The sequence below is a fragment of the Theropithecus gelada genome, chromosome 8, assembly GCF_003255815.1.
Source record: "Theropithecus gelada isolate Dixy chromosome 8, Tgel_1.0, whole genome shotgun sequence".
In the NCBI taxonomy this organism is placed as follows: Eukaryota; Metazoa; Chordata; class Mammalia; order Primates; family Cercopithecidae; genus Theropithecus; species Theropithecus gelada.
In genome coordinates this window covers 71,186,095-71,205,143 of record NC_037676.1, presented here as the reverse complement: position 1 = coordinate 71,205,143, position 19,049 = coordinate 71,186,095, and the positions used below count along the sequence as shown (strand labels likewise).

Sequence of the window (19,049 nt, the reverse complement as noted above, 5' to 3'; positions counted from 1 at the left end):
AACTGTGTTGGCAAATGTGGGTTATAACGATTTTACCTATTGGGAGCTATTCATCTGTATGTTGTTTTTATCATTTCAAATGTTATTTGTGGAAGGAGAATGTGATTATTTGCCAAAATCTACATTATGTCATCTGCCCTGTTCTATAAACAGATTACACATACCATACAGACATAAGCAGAGGCTGTGGTTAGCTAATTATGTTTAATGCAAATGCTCACGTATGTACAATTCATTTTAAATGGATTAGTTATAAGTGCCATGTTTTAGTTACAGGACTTTTGGAAATACCTCATCATAGCAGGGCACCAGAGGCACTTACACTTCTTTTTTTTTTTTTAATGAACACAAACCGTTTGGAATATGATATACAAATCTAATTTTTGAAAAAATACCCACTAAGTACATAATATGCTGTGAGATAATTTGGCAAAAGTGCTAATCTATATTACAAACAGGATTTGTCCAGGTGTACTTGTTGCCAAAAGAAAGCATTTTTATTTAAAATCTAGTATTACAAACTGTTTCCAAACACACTCATTTGATTAATAAAGCTAAACAGTGAAGCACAGCATTGGCCCTCACAGCAAATAATTCAGATTAAAATTTCAGTATAAAAGACTTTTGTTTCTTAGAGAAAGTTAAAATAATCCCATCATGCTCTACAGATGCAGCATTTCTATTGTTCACGCAAATTGCTGATCACCATGGCAGACATTTCTGCTTACCTACTCAATGTCTACTTCCCATTCAATTTTTGTAATATAACCTGATTTTCACTGAGGCTGTATGTAGCCAGCTACAAATTGCATTTCCCAACCTCCTTTGCAGGTAGAAGCAGCCACGTGATCATTCTGGCCAATGAAACAAAAGAAACAAAAGTGGAAGGTTCTGGGAGAGACTTCAAGAAAAACTCTTTGAAAGAGACTCAGTTACATTGGTAAACAACTTTTGTTCTTCTACTTCTTCCTACTTAATATGCTGGTTTTAGACAATCCAACTTGTGACCATAAGGCAACAGCCATGCATATGAGTGCTGCACCATAGACCTCTGAACAGAAAGCTGGAAGGAGTCTGTCTGCATCACTGATGGTATTACAGAGTCCCTGATACCAATTCTAAGCAGCTTAGCTCTGAGCTCCTTCTTTCGCAAAACTAATACAATTGATTCAGTGCATTCCTTAATGACAAAAGTACAAATTATGATTATTAGCTGAAGTTAACTGTTTGTAGATATTGTCAAAGTCTCTTAAAAATGGTCCGTTTCTGTGCCTGTGTTTGTACCAGCACCATGCTGTTTTGGTTACAGTAGCCTGTAGTACAGTTTGAAATCAGGAAAAGTGATGCCTCCAGTTTTGTTCTTTTTGCTTAGGATTTCCTTGGCTATTTGGGCTTTTTTTTGGTTTGTTTCATATTAATTTTAACATAGTTTTTTCTAGTTTTGTGAAAAATGTCATTGGTAGTTTGATAGAGATAGCATTGAATCTATAAATTGCTTTGAGCAGTATGGCCATTTTATTGATATTGATTCTTCCTATCCATGAGCATGGAATCTTTTTTCATTTGTTTGTCCATTCTCTGATTTCTTTGAGCAGTGTTTTGTAATTCTCATTGTAGAGATCTTTCACCTCTCCCCTGGTTAGCTGTTTTCTTAGGTTTTTTATTCTTTTTGTGACAATTGCGAATGGGATTGCCTTTGTAGATCTGGCTCTTGGTTTGGCTGTTGTTGATGTATAGGAATGCTAGTGATTTTTGTTCATTGATTTTGTATCCCACAACTTTGCTGAAGTTGTTTATCAGTTGGAGATCTATGGAACAAAATAGAAAGCCAAGAAATAAGGCCACACATCTACAACCACCTGATTTTCAACAAAGCTGACAAAAATGAGCAATGGGTAAATAACTCCCAATTCAACAAACAATGCTGAGATAACTAGCTAGCCATATGCAGAAGATTGAAGCTAGACTCCTTTCTTAAACCATACACAAAAATCAACTCAAGATAGATTAAAGATTTAAATGTGAAACCCAAAATTATAAAAACCTTGGAAGACAACCTAGGCACTACCATCCTGGACATGGGAACAAACGAAGTTTCATGACAAAGATGCCAAAAGCAATCACAACAAAAACCAAAATTGACATGTGAGATCTAATTAAACCTACGAGCTTCTGCACAGCAAATGAAACTATCAACAGAGTAAACAGACAATATTTAGAATGGGAGAAAATTTTTGCAAACTATGCACCTGACAAAGTATCTTTGAGGAACTTAAACAAATTTAGAAGAGAAAAACAACCCCATTAAAAAGTAGGCAAAGAACAGGGACACTTCTCAAAAGAAGACACACATGCAGCTAACTAGTATGAAAAAAGAGTTCAATATCACTGATCTTAGAGAAATGCAAATAAAAACTACAATGAGATACCATCTCATACCAGTCAGAATGATTATTAAAAAGTCAAAAAATAACCGACGCTGGTGAGGTTGCAGAGGAAAAAAAAACACTTATTCACTGTTGGTGGGAGTGTAATTTAGCTTAACCATATGGAAAGCACTATGGCAATTCCTCAGACAGCTAAAAGCAGAACTATCATTTGACCCAGCAATTCCATCACTTGGTGTATACCCAGAGGAATATAAATCGTTCTACCGTGAGGACACATGATGCAAATGTTCATTGGAGCACTATTCACAATAGCAAAGACATGGAATCAACCTAAATGCCTATCAATGACAGGTCAGATGAAGAAAATGTGGTACATATACACTATGGAATACTATGCAGTCATAAAAAAAATGATCATGTCTTTTGTAGGAACATGGATGGAACTGGAGGCTATTATCCTTAGCAAACTAATGCAGGAACAGAAAACCAAATACCACATGTTCTCACTTATAAGTGGGAGCTAAATGATAAGAACACATGGACACACAGAGGAGGAACAAGAGATACTGGGGCCTGCTTGAGGATGGAGGGTGAGAGGAGTGAAGGGAGCAGAAAACATAACTATTGGGTACTGGGTTTAATACCTGAGTGATGAAACAATATGTAAAACAACGCTTGTACAGGTGGATCGCGAGGTCAGGAGTTCAAGACCAGCCTGGCCAAGATGGTGAAAACCCATCTCCACTAAAAATACAAAAAAATTAGCCAGGTATGGTGGTGGGTGCCTGTAATCCTAGGTACTCAGGAGGCTGAGGCAGAGAATTGTTTGAACCTGGGAGGCAGAGGTTGCAGTGAGCTGAGATCATGCCACTGCACTCCAGCGTGGGCGATAGAATGAGACTCTGTCTCCAAAAATAAAAATAAAAAATAAAAAACCAACTCCTCTAATCCCAGTCATTGGGAGGCCAAGGGGGGTGAACCACCTGAGGTCAGGAATTTGAGACCAGCCTGGGCAACATGGTAAAACCCCATCTTTTCTAAAAATACAAAAAATTAGTCAAGTGTGGTGGCATACACCTATAATCCCAGCTACTTGAGATTGGGAGGCCACGGCGGCAGGAGAATCGCTTGAACCTGGGAGGCGGAGGTTGCAGTGAGCCAAGATCATGTCACTGCACTCCAGCCTGGGCAACAGAACGAGAATCCATGTCAAAAAAAAGAAGAAAAAATAGCTTGTTTCCCAGTGAAACTCTTTTTTTGATGAATAAAACAGTGTTTGAGTGACTCAGAAGCATAAAGAGCTTCTCCTTCATACACTTCGTGCATTGCTTCTGGGAAGGCTTTTTACTTCTGAAGAATGTTTTTTAGTATTACAGAGTTATACTCTTCTTTATAAGCCATGGTTTCTTAATATAAACATCTTTGGATGGTCTTCATGTGTTCCAAAGTTGTATATTTGCTCCAGTATGGCATAAGCAATTTTAACGCCAACAACTGGTGTTTACCATGAGAGTGTGGATGAATGTTCTTGCTTAAAGAAAAGAAGAGCCCAGTGGTAACCCAGTCACATAGTCACATATTCCATTCTATAACCAAAAGTGTCTTATAAATATTTCCATTGAAATTCAGTTCTAATATGGGGCTTATTGAACCTAAAACATCTGAGTTATCATATCTGATTCATTACTTAGTTATGAAAGCCCAGAAGGTTAATGAAGTATCAAAATTATGTACTTATGTGTTTTGTTTTGTTTTATTTTGTTAAGATGGAGTCTCTGTCTGTTGCCCAAACTTCCCACATTCAAGTGATTCTCCTGCCTCAGCCTCCTGAATAGCTGGAACTACAGGTGTGCGCCTCCACGCCCAGCCAATTTTTGTATTTTTAGTAGAGACAGGGTTTTTCCATGTTGGTCATGGTGGTCTTGAACTTCTGACCTCAGGTGATTCGCCTGCCTTGGCTTCCCAAAATACTGGGATTACAGGCATGAACCTCTGCGCCCAGCCCATATGTGGTTTTAATTAAGTGCACTTTGTTCAGTGATTCCTTGGAGAAATTAATAGATACTACAAAATGGAGATAAGGGCCTTTATCCTACACTGTCATAATTATTACATGTTATATAACTTCTTTCAGATTAAAGTAGACAGGAGGTAGGTTTACAAACTAAATAAATTCTGAATATTTATCTTTATAATAATGGTTTTCTTCTCTTTTCTGGAAATACATATTGATTGATTTTTCTTTTTTCTTTTTCTTTCTTTTTTGAGATGGAGTCTTGCTCTGTCACCCAGGCTGGAGTGCAGTGGCACGATCTCGGCTCACTGCAAGCTCCACCTCGTGGGTTCACGCCATTCTCCCGCCTCAGCCTCCCGAGTAGCTGGGACTACAGGCGCCTGCCACCACACCCGGCTAATTTTTTGTATTTTTAGTAAAGACAGGGTTTCACGGTGTTAGCCAGGATGGTCTTGATCTCCCGACCTCGTGATCCGCCCGCCTCGGCCTCCCAAAGTGCTGAGATTACAGGTGTGAGCCACCTTTCCTGGCCTTGATTTTTCAATTAACTCATAATGTTTCCTCTAATTTTAATATTTTTTTAAACTGAAAGTGTCATTTACAGCAACATGAATGGAACTGGAGGCCATTATGTTAAATGAAAGTGCTAAGTGAAGGCAGATACAGAAAAACAAACGTGGCATGTTCTTACTCATACGTAGGAACTAAAAAAGTTAATCTCATGGATATAGAAAGTAGAATAATAATAGATACTGGAGGCTGGGAAGGGCGTGCCTGTGGGTGGGAGGGGTTGGTTAATGGGTACAAACGTACAGTTAGTGAGAAGGGATACATTCTAATGTTCAATGGCAGAGCAGCATGGTCATAGTTAGCATATTGTATATTCAAAGTTATATATTTCAAAGTTGCTAGAAAAGAGGACTTGAAATGTTCCCAACACACCCCAAATACCCAAACTTGATCATTATACAGTATATGCGTAGAACAAAATATACATGTACTCCATAAATGTATATAAATACTAGTATCAATAAAAACTGCTTTGTCCACCATATTTAATCTCCTAATAATTTGTGCAATTGTTTATTACCATCATCATTATTGAACATTTTTTATATAATTGGATAGTCCTGGTTAGTGATAAGAGTGGTAACCATACAACCAAAAGGAGGAGTTTAGGCTTCCATCCCTCATTTATTATCAACATTTTGTTGTAGGACTTTCTCCTTAGTTCAGCTGAAAACCAGGTTCTTGGCACATGGCGATGAGAGATCAGGCTCACAGACACTTCGAAGGGTGAGAAAAATGGAATTTCTTGGGCAAAAAGAAAAAAAGGGGAAACGGGACTCTCAGCAGAGCGAGAGTGCTGCTAGGATAGACTTCCCACCTAGCAGATTGAATTCTAGGTTCCACCCTGGAACAGGAGAGGCCAGGCTTCTCTCCTCCCATGCAAACGGCACAAACTTCTTGAGGTCCCAACCCAGTGCGCACTCCTCCCAATGCACAGGCCAGTTGGAGTTTTTCCGGGGACCCCTTTACACTTAGCTGTCTCAATTTCATTATTCAGGGTTCCTTTTATCTACTAAAGACATTATGGTAAGCCATTTTTAAATGCCACGTTTAAATGTGCTAGGTTAATAGTGGGAGTAGAGAGGGTGTTTGGAATTACCAAACAGACACAGAAAGCATTAACCTTTAAAAGCTTTTATTTATGTATAATATCTTCTATAATCAATGCACTCCACCTGAATCACTTAAAATATATTCTATTACCCTTTTTATGCTGTTTCCTAGAACTTGGCTAGAATTGTAATTTTATATTTGAGTGGGATATAAATGCTGAATGTTTTGAAATAAAGCCTTACAACCTGAGTATTAAAAAATGTAGGAATAATTATGAGTCTAACATCCCTAGGAACAAAATATACTTATATCAATATGCAAATTATCTCTTTATAATAATCTGCATAATGAAGAACATTATAATTTTTCTTAGTTTCACACAGCCGTTAACAAACCATCTGTATGCCTAATATTGACGCTGTCTTTCCCTAGTGTACTGGGCAATCTAAGACAGGGAAATAAAGATAAGGTTTGGATTGAAGAATGAGGTAAGATTTAACATTATTAGACAGACAAATCATACATATAACCGTGAATTAAATACCACGCTTGCTTGTGGATTGTTGAGCATCAATTCTTCAAAACAGTGTCTGCTCATTTAATAAGAATTTATATTCTATTATGAAAGTTCGCGATCTCAGTTTTAGGTTTCCTGTCTTATGAACTTTTTAATCTTATTTTAAAACAACTTTACTGAGGCTTATTTTATGTACAGTCAGTCACGTGCCTCGTAGTGACTTTTCAGTCAAAGATGGACCACATATTAGAAGGTAGTCCCATAAGATTATACTGCATTTTTACTATACCTTTCCTGCTGTTTAGCTATTTCTTCTGTGTTTTGGTTCGCAAACACTACTGTGTTACTATTGCCTACAGTATTCAGTACAGTAACATGCTTTGCAGGTTTGTAGCCTAAGAGCAATAAGCTATGCCATCTAGCCTAGGTGTGTGTGTAGTAGGCTGACCATCTAGGCTTGTGTAAGTACACTCTATGTCGGCACAGTCACTCAATTGCATACTGATGCATTTCTCAGAATCCACACCCTTCATTAAACAACACATAACTGTACAACAAATACACCCATTCTAAGTGTGCAGTTCAATGAGTTTTTACATATGTATGGACTCATGTAACCGCCCCCTCAATCATGAAATGAAATATCTCCATCATGCCAAAATGTTTTCTCCTGCTTCTTTGCAGTCTTGTCCCAGGCAACCATTGATCTCAAAGGAGATCAGACAGACACTCTTCTGTGTCTTTGTCTTATTACCCTTTAGTATGATTTTGAGATTCATCCACATTGTTAGCTGTATCAGTGGTTTGTTCCTTTTAACTAAATAGGATCCCATTATATGAATAAACCATCATTTCTTTATTAATTCACCTGTTGATGGACATTTTGATTGTTCCGAGTTTTTGGCAATTATGAATAAAGACGCTATGAACATTCATATACAAATTATTGTCTGAGTGTGTGTTTCAGTTTACCTTGGGTAAATACCTAGGAGGGAAATTGTTGGATCACATGGTAAGTGTGTGTTTAACTGTAAAACAAAACATAACTAAAACAGCACATTGTTTTCCAAAATGGTTGTAGCATTTTGTTCCCACTGCCAGTATGAGGGCATTCCAGTTCCTCCATATCTTAACCAACTTTTGGAACCATTAGACTTCTTAATTTTAGCCATTCTGACAGTTTATAGCAAGCTTGTCCAACCCACCACCCAGGATGCATTTGAATGTGACCCAACACAAATTCATAAACTTGGCCGGCGCGGTGGCTCAAGCCTGTAATCCCAGCACTTTGGGAGGCCGAGACAGGTGGATCATGAGGTCAGGGGATCGAGATCATCCTGGCTAACACGGTGAAACCCCGTCTCTACTAAAAAAACCACAAAAAACTAGCCGGGCAAGGTGGCGGGCACCTGTAGTCCCAGCTACTGGGGAGGCTGAGGCAGGAGAATGGCATAAACCCGGGGGGCGGAGCTTGCAGTGAGCTGAGATCCGGCCACTGCACTCCAGCCTGGGCGACAGAGCGAGACTCCATCTCAATAAAAAAACAACAAAAAAAAAACCCCAAAAAACAAAAACATAAACTTTCATAAAATATTATGAGATTTCTTTGCAAATTTTTTTAGCTCATCAGCTATCATTAGTGTTAGTGTATTTTATGTGTGGCCCAAGACAATTCTTCTTCTTCCAATGTGGCCCAAGAAAGCCAAAAAATTAGACACCCCTGGTGTGTAGTAAGATATCATTGTAGTTTTAATTTGAATTTCCTTGATGGCTACAGATGTTGAACATCTTTTATGTCATTATTGGCCATTTTATATTTTCTTTTGTGAAGTGTCTGTCTTTCCTGAACACAGGCCTTTTAACAGATTTATATATATCAAAAGTATTTCCTTTACTTAAGTGGTTTGACTTTTCTTTACCAGTTTTCTTTAAGGGGCATATATTTTTAGTTGTTTCCAAAGTCTAATTTTATGTATACTTTTTTTTTTAATTTCATGGCTTGTGCTTCTTCTGTCAAAATATTTGGTTGTGCAATAGACAAAAACAGTGTTTCCTATGCTTGCTTCTAAAAGTTGTACAGATTTGCACATACATACAAGTCTATACTTAATTTTGAGTTAATTTTCATGAATGATGTGGAGTACATTCTTTTCCAAAATGCTTTTTTTCCCCATTCCTATCTCTTTTTTCTCTTTCTGAGACTCCAGTTATACATCTGTTACAATGCTTGATATCTTTTCATAGGTCACAGACACTCTGTTCATTTTTGTTTCTTTAGGTTTTCTTTTACCTAACCTTCAGTTTGAATAGAGTTTCAATAGTTTTTACTGTTTTGTTTTCTTTCTTTCTTTCTTTCTTTCTTTCTTTCTTTCTTTCTTTCTTTCTTTCTTTCTTTCTTTCTTTCTTTCTTTCTTTCTTTCTTTCTTTCTTTCTTTCTTTCTTTCTTTTTTTGGGGGGGGACAGGCCCTCTCTCTGTTGCCCAGGCAGGAGTGCTGTAGTGTGATCTTGGCTCATTGCAGCCTCAGCCTCCTGAGGCTCAGGTGATCCTCCCACCTCAACCTCCCAAGTAGCTGAGACCACAGGCATGCACCACCACGCCTGGCTAATTTTTGTATTTCTAGTAGAGATGGGGTTTCACCATGTTGTCCAAGCTGGTCTAGAACTCCTGGCCTCAAGTGATTTGCCCACCTTGGCCTCCCAAAGTGCTGAGATTACAGGAGTGAGCCACTTACTGATTTGTTTTCAAGTTCATAGTTCTTTTCTTTCACAGCTACTAATCTGCTTTAAGTCTGACAGTGATTTTTTTCATTTTATTGTATATTTTAGCCCTAATAGTTCAATTTGTTTACTTTTCTGTCTTCTGTTTCTGTTCTCAAGATGTTCATATTTTCTTTTAAATCCTTTGCTCTATTTTTGATTTTTAAATAGCTACTTTAAGGCTCTTTTTTCTAATTTCGTGTTATTGATAAACAATTTTCTTATTGACAAATTTTCTCTTGGGTGTGGGTCTTAAATTGATGCGTTTTTGCATAGTTAGCAATTTGTGAGTGGATTCTAGACACAGCGTGTGTTACATTGTTGAGCACTTGCATTTTATTTTCTTCCTTTAGTGTTGAAGTTTATTTTGGCAAGCAGATACATTACTTCTACCTTTGCATAATATTTTCCACAATTGTTTCGAAATATTGTTAAGATGGGTCTAGAGTAGTCTTTTTGTAATCCTAGTTTAGACTTACTACTAAGACAAGACTTTCTGTGATCTCTACTGAATGCCCTAAATGTTCAATGATACTTTTTACTGCCTGGTTAGAATTCAAACACCTCCCAGCACTATTGACCTCTGGGATTATTGTTATTATTATTTTTTCAGCTTAAAGCTCTCTGGCAGTTGTTCTTTTTCTGACCTTATGAAGTTTGACCCTAAGCATGCCTAAATTAGTATTTAACCAATGAATTAAAGATTCTGAAATTCTTTCTCTGTGTAGGTCACACCTCCCAGTACTCTGCCCTGAAAATTCTAGCAGCCTCAGCCTCCCCAAATTTCATTCTCCTTTCATCAATTTATACCATCCTGCTCTATTTTGGGTTCTCTCCCTGAATCATAGTCTAAAAATTGCCTCCAAAACGAAAACTTGACAATTTTATGACCTACCTCCTTAGCCACCATTCTTTCAGGGATCATAATTCTAATCTGTCTATTCTCCAATTCCTGAAAACAATTGTAAAATATATTTGTTCAGGTTCTTTTGCTATTTATAGTTAGAGGACAAGTTCTATACCAGCTATTTCAGTTGAAAGAAGAAGGCTCACTCTTATAATTTTATGGTCATAGTCATTTATTTTTGCTTAATAAATGAGGATGGGTGCTTCATAAACACTCCTACTGTTTGCCGGCCTCTTTATTTTGCAACTTTATTTGATTAGGCATGTATCAGATAAAGTATTTTTATCACCATATGTTCCTTTCTTCTTAATCTAGACCTATGACAATCCTCAGTTTTCTACAGTTCTCCCGGAAGTATGCATTAGTTTAGTTTAATAGTAGAACTCCTCTGTTAGGAAATGATATTCCTTTAGAGCAAATTTATCCAGCACACAGCTCACAGGACAACTTTGAATGAGGCCCAACACAAGTTTGCAAACTTTCTTAAAACATTATGAGACTCTTTTGCAATTTTTTAAGCTCATCAGCTATCATTAGTGTTAGTGTATTTTAAGCGTGGCCCAAGACAATTCTTCTTCCAACATGGCCCAGGGAAGCCAAAAGATTGGATATCCTTGCTTTAGAGGTAACAAAGTCCTAACAAATTAGGGGAGGAAAAAACAAAACTGTTACCTTAATATAAAGAAAAAATACATATAAAACTTTATACAATATACAAATAAAAGAATACTACCACAAGGGCTGAGGCTAGGATGCCAGCTGGGCGGAGTGGCACACGCCTGTAATCCTAGCACTTTGGGAGCCTTAGGTGAGAGGATCACTTGAGCCCATGAGTTTGAGACCAGCCTGGGCAACCTGGTGAAACCCCATTTCTAAAAAAAAAAAAAAAAAAAAAAAAAACAAAAATTAGCTGTGCATGATGTTGAGAGCCTGTAGTCCCAGCTACTCAGGAGGCTGAGGTGAGAGGATCACCCGAGTCTGGGGAGGTAGAGGCTGCAGTAAGCCGAGATTACACCACTGCACTCTAGCCTAGGTGATAGACTGAGACCCTTTTCCCCAAAAAATAAAATAAAATGAAATAAAATAAAGTAAGAAGAAAAAGAAAAAAGGATAGGATGTCTGTTATGCTATTTCTAGAAACAACAAAAATGAGTGATTTTACGTTTTTTGTGAGTTTTAGAGTCAACTCAATCCAAATAGGGATGTAAACCTACCATGACTGTTCTTGTCACTTGTTCTTCCTATCCTCAGCCCATTGTCTGTCCACTGGATAGCCCTGTTGAACCTCAGAATGACTCTTATCAGCCTTTCCCCTGCTCTACACTTCCAAGCCACTACAGTGATCCTCCTGTTTGTTCTTTGATTACTCTGGATTTTTCACTGTTATTACACTTGTCAAATTGTGTAGCAAACAGCTGTTTATTGACTTGATTCCTCAACAGGATTGCAAACACTTAAAAGAAGGACTGGCCAGGCGTGGTGGCCCACACCTGTAATCCCAGAACTTTAGGAGACCAAGGCGGGAGGATCACCTGAGGTCAGGAGTTTGAGACCAACCTGGCCAACATGGTGAAACCTTGTCTCTCCTAAAAATACAAAAAATAGCTGGGCATGGTGGCATGTGCCTGTAATCCCAGCTACTCAGAGGCTGAGGCAGGAGAACCACTTGAACTTGGGAGGTGGAGGTTGCAGTGAACCGAGATCACGCCACTGCACTCCAGCCTGGGTGACAGAATGAGAGTCTGTCTCAAGACGTAATATAGAATTTATCATGAAAATAGTTTAAATTTTAGTTCTAATTTTAGCCAACAACAATATCTTTCTCATTTATAATTTGCCTATTTCAAGGCCCACAGATGACGGGTAAAAGAAAAATAAAATCGGCCGGGCATGGTGGCTCACGCCTGTAATCCCAGCACTTGGGGAGGCCAAAGTGGGTGGATTACCTGAGGTCAGGAATTCAAGACCAGCCTGGCCAACATGGCGAAACCCTGTCTCTACTAAAAATACAAAAATTAGCCAGGCATGGTGGCACACCCCTGTAATCCCAGCTACTCGGGAGGCTGACGCAGGAGAATTGCTTGATCCTGGGAGGCAGAGGTTGCAGTGAGCCAAGATCATGCCACTGCACTCCAGCCTGGCTGACAGAGCAAGACTCTGCCTCAGAGAAAAGAGAAAAACTAGCCAGAACTTTTATAAAAAAAAAAAAAGGAAAAGAAAAGAAAAGAAAAGAAAAGAAAAAGACAATCATTTCTTTTCCTTTTACTCAACTGATATGTGAGTTAGTTACTGTACTAGATTGTAAGCAGGGTCAATTTGTTATTTAATTCTGTCTTTCACAGATTGCTTATTGTAAATGGCCAATAAATACTTGCTGAATAGATGGAAGAATAAAAACTGAACAAACAAACAAAAAAGCCTACACTGGTATAATCTCTCAATATACATAAGCAAAATTAAGTATAGAAACAAACAAGATAAGAGTCAGAAAAATTATGAGATATAAACCCTCAAGTATTTAAAAATGTTTATAATTTAGTTTCAGGTATAAAGAAATTTGTAATAGAATTTTTCCTTGAGAAAGAAAAGCTGGATTTTGCAAGACCTATAAAAGGCTGTCAGTTACTACCTAAGGTAAAATCTTAAGAGTGGCTTTGGATTACAACAGATTTCATGGATAATAATATTGGGAACTGTATTTCACTTGTTACTTTGAATAGTAGATGTAAGCTTGGGACTTTTTTCTCCTTATTAGTGTTAGATTCAGAATATTAAAAAAATTAAAAACTCTTAATTTCTGAATTTCAAGGATTTTAAGATTTAAAATTTTCCTAAGGCAAAGCACAGAGTATGGAGTAGAGATCCCTTATACATTTTCACTACACACAAAAGAGAAAGCAGGCCTGCAAGCAGAACCAAGTTAAGAGAGATTTTAAAAGGTGTTTATTTAGAAGAATTTCTGGTATGACTAGTTTAATTTGAATAATATGAAACATCCACAAATAAGATAATAGTTTAAAAATTTCAAAGAAAAATAAAATTGTTCAAATGTCTGTGACAATTAGAGTCCTATGCTTTGATACTCAAATGATTCTGTTGAGAAAAATAAAAAGACAAACTATTAATAATTTTAAAATGCAGAAAATAATACCTCCCAAGAAAAGTGTGTAATAATATAATTAAATCATGAACTTTACTTCCCTAAAAAATTGATACTCGCTGTGATCTAATATTTTATGCTTGATCTCTAGAATATAGAACAAATGCAAATATTGAAAATGTTGTAGTTTTCTAACATCAAGTATAATTTCTGAGACATTTTCTCCATTACTAGCTATCATGAATCAAAGACAAAAATCCCTGGTTACTTTACTTATTAAAGCATGTAGCTCCTAAGTGCTCTTCTGATGAACAATGACAAGAATCCCAAGCCAGTTTCACTCACTGAACCAAGAGATATTAAAGCCACAAGAATCCAAATGTTCGTCTGCCGAAGCCCCTCATTTTAGAAATAAGAAAGTTAAAGTACTGAGAATAATCTCTCTGAAGTCATATCAATTGTTTTTGTTTTCTCTTCTCTATGTAATGGTGCGAATGTAACAGACTAGAGATTTTCCACTAATACATCTTCTAAGGGCACCAGAGTTTTCTTCAAAGTGCTCAGAGAAAACAGACAGTAGTATATTCAGAGTTAATATTTCCCCACTAATGCCATATGTAATATTATCAAATATGTTTTACAAATTTACACAGTACAATATGTGTACGTTTGAGAAATTGGATTGTCTCATTTAGTTGCATCTAAAATACTTTAATTACTATTAAGTGAATTTATGTAGGAAAATAATTCATAGAATGGTCATCAGATCTAAGAGGAAACATGATTATTACTGCTCTGTGTGACTGATTTGAAATAAAGCTTAGGTTAAAACTATAAAGTAGGTTTCTAAAAACATGTTTGCATGTATTTGAGAAAGGACAGGGACCTTTTTCTCTACTCTTTTCTTCTCCATCATCACTTCTCAAGTTTTTTAGTATGAATCTCTATATAGAAAACTAAAAGTATAGTTTGTAATTTACTGACCAGGAAACAGAATGACAGAGGGAAGCATAAGACTTCTATGAAAGACATGGAACTGCCCGTGGTGTAGAATAGAAACAATTAATCTGCATCTTTAGCTGTCGAGAGTTCATTGTTGCAAAATTATATTCAAAAGTTTTTATCCTGCATGTTCTATCTGTTGGACAAATAATTCCAGCACTGGACATAGGAGTCATCGTTTGCTTGTGTAGCTGGACAGATCACAGGCTGTGCTGAAGTGTTGTGTTATATCTCCAGCCTTGTACTACACAAAGCATCACTGCACATTTTTGAAAATCTATTAAGACTATGAAAGGCAAGCATACAAAATAATGTAATCCATGCTCCAATCTGATCTTACTGTAAAAGTCCACAAAATTGTTTATAGCGTCCCAAACTCAGCTTTGTGTTTACTGGGGGAAATGTCTGCCTCATGAAGGCATGGTCCTGCCCTGTTTGTTACACATTTTTAGGAGACAGTGAAATACAACATCCTTTTGCAAAGCTTGATAGGGAATTTCTGAGAGGAACAGAAGCTTTCACAGATACTGTCTGAATGAATTCATTTTGAACACTATTTCAGCTAGGCACATTTTCACTGATATTTCAAAAATAAGTGTCATATTTCCAATTTTTAGACTTACTCTTTTGAATGATAACTAGATCCCTACATTTAATTTTTCTTCTAGCATAAGAAGCAAGACTGAATGTATGGTAGCAATAACCATGTGCTTTCATTTTGTGGTGGGCAAGAGGAGGAAAGAAACAAGTGTTTATGTGTTTGTTTTGCAACTCTGCAGCACCAAAAGGAACAAAAAGTGTTTTGTTGGAAAAAAAATGCATTTTTAACCACATTAGCTTCAGTTCCTCTGAACAAAAATTACTTATTTTAACTAACTGATTTTTTTATTACACAACTGCTGTATTTGAATGGCAACATTAATGAAGAACCAAACATGAAAATGTGTTTCCATCTTTACAGTTATTTTTTTCAGCCGTTAAAGTAAAATCTAGCCCCCTTCAATAAATGTAACTTATATTCACTTTTTGTAATTAAGAAAACTATTTATATTTTTGTTGTATTACTTCACCATCTGACTGCATGTCTCTTTGCTGTAAAATGGCATTGATAAACCCAATACCATATGTCCCATTGTTCATCAGGGCGCCTCGGACGTGTCTTATGTTTAGAAATTCATGAATAATAACATTTGGGAAATGAAAAGACAGGGAAAATCTCTAAAGATTTGTATCTCAAGATTCTGTTTAGTCTGTACAACTTTATGCAGACAGCATACTATATGAAGCCTGCCAAATTTTTATTCTTTTAATATTTCCTGAGTATGATTTTTCTAGAAATGAGCAACTCCCAAAAGTAACTGCATCAGGGACCGCAGACAGCTCTGTTCCCTGGGAAGATCCAAGTAGAGAGTGGAGCATGAGAGTTTAGCTCAAAGATGACCAGTCCAGTGAATCAGGAACCCAAGAATTTAATATCCTGATCCTAATCCAGAAAGGGATGAACTAGATGTCTTTCCTCTAGTGATAAGTTTTAAACTTATCAAAACTGTGCTGTGCAATTTGCAATTGCAAAATTGTGGAACCAACCCAAATGCCCATCAATCAACGAGTGAATAAAGAAACTGGTATATAGATATAGGATGGAATACTACCTAGTCATAAAAAGGAATGAACAGCATTTGCAGTGACCTGGATGAGATTGGAGACTATTATTCTAAGTGAAATAACTGAGGAATGGAAAACCAAACATCGTATGTTCTCACTGATATGTGGGAGCTAAGCTATGTATATTCTTAAGAGAAATGAAAGCATATGTCTACACAAAAACCTGTACATTAATGTTTATACCATTATTATTCATAATAGCCAAAAAGTAGAAATAATCCAAATACCCATCAACTGATAAATTGACAAGCACAGTGAGACATAGCCATACAAAAGAATATCATTAGGCCATAAAAAGGAATGAGATACTGATACATGCTACAACAATCTTAAAAACATTATGCTTAGTGAAAGAAGCCAGTCACAAAAGATCACATATTGTATGATTCCATTTATATAAAGCATCCAACAAAGGCAAATACGTAAGGACAGAAAGTAGATTAGTTTAATATAGTAACTAAAGTTGAATATTACGCAGTAATCCCAGCACTTTGGGAGGCTTAGGCAGGCGGATCACTTGAACCCAGAAGTTCAAAACCAGCCTGGGCAATATGGAAAGACCCTGTCTCTACAAAAAGTTATCTGGGTATGATGACATGCACCTGTAATCCCAGCTATTTGGGAGGCTGAGGTGAGAGAATCACCTGAGCCTGGGAGATAGAGGCTACAGTGAGCCGTATGTTGGCGTCACTGCACTCCAGCCTGGGTGACAAAGTGAGATCTGTCTAAAAAATTAAAAAAAAAAATAGTTGTTTTGAGGACAACTTAAAGACATAGGAAAATGCTCAGAAAACATTTAGGGAGAAAAAAATAGTGTGTATCTTTTTTGGAAGGTAAAACTGGTGTTAGAAAGGAAGTCATATTTTTAAAAGATAATAGAGATATCCAAAAGTATGCTTTTACGATTTTCCGTAAATTGTATTTAAACTAAATGCCACTTTAATGTTCTAACATTTATCTGAGGCAACAACTTTTACTGTGAAGTATTTCAGAATAGAATGTAGTCTCAAATAAAATCACTCAATCCTTTGAATAACCCGCAACTTAAAATTTAAGTTTTTGATCAGTCTGAAATGCAATGAGTGAATGCCACTTTCTTCCTCTGAATTGAGAAATAGTATATATATTACTTTTATTGGAAAAACTCCAGAAATATGATTATGTCCTATGAAATCAAAACTGTATTTTGATTGATCACCTACAAATTTCCAGAGACGGCTAGACATGGCAAATATACAGGACAGAATCACTACCCTCAAGGATTAATGGGAAAAGAACACGTACAAATAAGTAACAGTCAGTGTACTTGAGTGGTGAAATTTTAAATCTGTACAGCTCCAGAGGTTGTGAGAGGGAGGCGAAATCACCTTTTGGAGGCATGAAGTGAATTGTCAGTGATTGCTTCTTATGGGAGATGATGTTTGAGCAGAGTATTGAAAAATAAGTAATAATTCTAACATTCAAACATTCAAATGAAGGCTACTAGAGCTGTGGGGTATGTGATGTTAGGCAAAGGGATCAACCTGAACCAGAGCAATAAGATTTGACATCATTCTATGGTCTTGGGCCAACATGTAGTTCAGGAGTGTTGTAGAGAAAAGTCCAATGGAAAAGAAATGTAATATGAAATTTAACAGAAGGACAAGACTTTGGAAGATAATGGATTGCATACATATTAGGATTTAGCTTGACTAAAGGTATCAGAAATTCAAAATAATATTGGCTCATAGAAGACAGCAGTTTATTTTTCCCACCCATGTTATTGTTTGAGGAAGCCGGTCTATGACAAGTTTGGAAGCTCGGTGATGCTAATAAATTCAGGTTCTCTTTTGCTTGCTACTCCACCATTTTTTGTATCTCACCGCACAAGTTCAAAGAGCTGTTCTAGCCCTAACCCTCATATCTACAATTCAGTTATTAGGAAAGAGAAAAGGATGAAGAAAGACATGCTACCTCTCTGTCAGTCTGTTCTGACTGCTATATAAAATATCATAGACTGGGTAGCTTGTAAATAACGAAAATTTATTTCTCTTAGTTCTGGAGGCTGGGAAGTCCAAAATCAAGGTATCCATAGATTTCAGCATCTGGTGAGGCCTGCTTCCTTGTTCATAGACAGCGATCTTCTTGGTGTGTGTGTCTTCACATGGTAGAAAAGGGTAAAGAAGCTCTTTGAGGTCTCTTTTATAGGTCCTTAATCCCATTCATGAGGGCTCTGCCTACCAAATCACTTACCAACAGCCCAACCTCATAATACCCTCATATTGCGGCTTAGGATTTTAACATAAGAACTTTAGGGGGATGCAGACATTTAATCTATAGCATTATCTTTAAGGACACTTAGCAGAAGTGCTACGTGGCACTCTTGCTTAAACGCTATTGACCAGACATATTTAACTCACAATAAGTTAAAGGCAAGCTGGGAATTCAACCTTCAGTGTGATCAGCTATGTCTTCTAAAGATGGCAGCAGGCAAGTGGTCCTATTATGAAAGAAAAAGGGAAAATGGATATTAGAGGTCAACTAGCAGTCCCTGGCAGGCCGTCCTAGGAATCTTATAATAAATCTCATAAGGCATAGAGAACCACTGCAGGCTTTAAGAGGGGGTAACCTGGCCAGCATGGCGAAACCCCATCTCTACTAAAGATACAAAAATTAGCCAAGTGTGGTGGTGGGCACCTGTAATCCCAGCTACTCAGGAGGCTGAGGCAGGGAGAATCGCTTGAACTCAGGAAGCAGAGGTTGCAGTGAGCTGAGATTGTGCCACTGCACTCCAGCTTGGATAACAAAGTGAGACTCTGTCTAAAAACATTGGGGGTGGAGGGGTGGGCGTGGCGGGAGTAGAACAATCAGATTTATCGAGGTACAAAGGATGGATTAGAATGTGGCAAGTAGGGAGAAAAACTGGTTAAGAGGCTATTGCAGAAACCCAGACAAGAAATGAAACAATGGCAGTGGGTATAGAGAAAGGAGCATAGGTTTCCAACATAATTATAAGATAGAATTAAAAGATCTTGATGACTTATTGTGAAAGGGTGAGGGAAAGAGAGGAAGAGGAGATGATTCCAGAAAATATA

At 37.2% G+C, this 19,049-nt stretch overlaps 1 long non-coding RNA gene across 1 annotated transcript in view; it reads left to right on the top strand.

Moving 5' to 3' along the window:
• The window catches only part of LOC112630561, a 197,455-nt gene that overhangs the window by 147,374 nt on the left and 31,032 nt on the right, over positions 1–19,049 (top strand). The window contains exon 3 of the long non-coding RNA XR_003120891.1: positions 6,411–6,515. This is a non-coding gene — a long non-coding RNA (uncharacterized LOC112630561). The remainder of the gene's footprint in view (positions 1–6,410; positions 6,516–19,049) is intronic.